Source organism: Panicum virgatum, chromosome 3K, assembly GCF_016808335.1.
Source record: "Panicum virgatum strain AP13 chromosome 3K, P.virgatum_v5, whole genome shotgun sequence".
NCBI lineage: Eukaryota > Viridiplantae > Streptophyta > Magnoliopsida > Poales > Poaceae > Panicum > Panicum virgatum.
Genome location: NC_053138.1, coordinates 42201411 through 42203671, shown reverse-complemented (window position 1 = coordinate 42203671; position 2261 = coordinate 42201411). Strand labels below are relative to the sequence as shown.

General features: G+C 47.5%; 1 non-coding gene across 1 annotated transcript; it reads left to right on the top strand.

Moving 5' to 3' along the window:
- The first annotated feature begins 1850 nt into the window (after positions 1 to 1850).
- On the top strand, positions 1851 to 1959 carry LOC120701692. The gene has a single exon (XR_005686249.1). It is a non-coding gene; the product is annotated as a small nucleolar RNA R71 (small nucleolar RNA).
- Positions 1960 to 2261: the final 302 nt, after the last annotated feature.

Here is a 2261-nt window from a genome sequence, read left to right as displayed (position 1 = left end):
CAGGCACAATGGTCAGGAAGCCGTTGGAGAAGGTGGGGCCCAGAAGCCATTGGCCCTGGGTCGGCCAACCTGTGGGGTCGGCCGGCCCCAGGGTGGGCCCCCTGGTGCCCCCCTTTGGCCTGTTGCTTCCTCAACTGTTATAAACTTCGAAAATATGGTGCACGGCCAAAAGTTTGCTCGAAAAGATATCCAAATTATTTCTCCCAAAGGATTTTAAAACTTAGAAAATATTTTTGGTATTTTTTGTGAAAAGTGCTATAAAAAATTCAGGCATGCAGAAAACAATTTTGAAAATTTCAAACATGCAATGGAGAAATCAAAAGAGGTGAAAAGAAAATTTGAAAAGGCGGAAAAGCAAATATGAGATAAATACCAATTTGCCTTCGGCAAGGGCGCGTCGTTTTAAGTCTGACGTGCATGACTTTTCTCCACTATTCTTACCATTGGTCGGCTCGTCCTGGAGAATCGGACGAGGCCGAACTCTCGACCTTCCACCATACCTTCTTTGCTTTCTTCTTTCTTCTAGGTGTGGAGGGTCGGTGTTCTGGCTGGGGTTCTGGTGCATCCCAGAGTGCCCTTCACTGTCTTGTTGGATCATGAAGCGCTGCTCTTCCCTCTTCTTAAACCTAAAAAATATGTCCTCCTGTCCGACACGGAAATGGATCTCTCCCTTTCCGACATCGATCCTTGCCTTGGCGGACCTTAGAAAAGGTCGGCCAAGTACGAGGTCGACTCCGAGGTCGCCCTCCATATCCATTACCACAAAGTCGGCAAGGATGAAGGAGTCTCGTACTCGTATGAAAATGTGTTCGGCTATCCCTTCTGGATACCAGATAGTTGAATCTGCAAGCTGTACGAGCATAGTTGTTGGGGAAAGAGTAGGGTATTCAAGCTCTTCATATATTACCTTGGGCATTATGTTTATGCTTGCCCCCAGATTGCAAAGGCATCGCTCAAACTGTTTGATGTAGATCGAGCAGCTGATCATGGGGACCCCTATGATATCCCAGACGTCGTTCCTTGGGAGATTGTACCTACCTGCATGGTTATTGCGTGGTGGCCTCCGAGACGAGTTACCCCGTCCGGTAGACACCATGCTAACATTTTCAATGGGAGACTCGGGTTGCCCTGGGATCTTCCCACTTTCAACAGCAGGTAAAGCAGCAGCAATTTGTGCAAGCTGGGTTTCAATCATTTTATTGAAACTTAACTAATTTTTAAGCATACAAGACAAAGTTTCAAACTTAACATTTAAACTTTCCAGGGATTTGTCATTGGCCAAAAGCTTTTTATTTATATTTTCGTTGATTTTAACTTGGCCAAGAACAAGTTCTCTCAAGGGAGGTTGGTTCGAATTGAAATTCGAATTATAAGAAGGATTGTAGTTATTACCTCCCTGAAAAAGTGGACGTGGCTGGTTCCACCCCTGGCCTCCTTGTGGTGGATGGTACCCGTTGTTGTTGTTGTTGTTGAGGTAGGCGCAATCTTCACGGGTTTCGGGTCAGTCATTCCCCGAATGTCCTTCATTGCCACAGACTTCGCACGTGTAGTGCGAACCCATGGCGTAAACAGGAGCATGGATTGGTTGTTTGCTCCCCTCCTCCATTTTCTTGATTAGGAGGTCCAGCTTTGCGGCTATCATATCCGTCTCCTTGACGGTATGCATCCCTTTTGTACGGGGTTGGAGTCGTTCATCGCTCCACCCCTGGTTGGAGACCATCTTCTCGACCAATGCTTTGGATTTGGCTATGGTCAGGTCGAGGAAGGCTCCTCCAGCAGCGGCATCAATATTGGCTCAAGATGTCATTGTGAGCCCGTTGTAGAAGCTTTGCAGGACGAGCCACTCATCCATGCCATGATGAGGACAAGCCATGATGTATTCCTACAACCTCTCCCAAGCTTCTGGGATGGATTCCATCCCCGTCTGCTAGAAACTTGATATTCTTCCACGCAGGGCATTTGTTTTGCCCAACGGAAAGAATTTTGCGAGGAACGCCTTGGAGCATTTGGCCCAGGTGTCGATGTCCTTTTCTTTATAAAACCACTATTTCACCTTCCCCAGGAGGGAGAAAGGAAACAGACGACGCTTGATCACATCGGCGGTGACACCCCGTATGACAATGGTGTCGCAGAGCTCCAGAAAGTTCTACAAATGTGCATTTGCGTCCTCATTCGGCTTGCCATAGAATGGGCTAGCCTGCACCATGTTGATGAGGCTTGATTTCAGCTTGAAGTTCACATCCCCGACATTGATGTTGGGG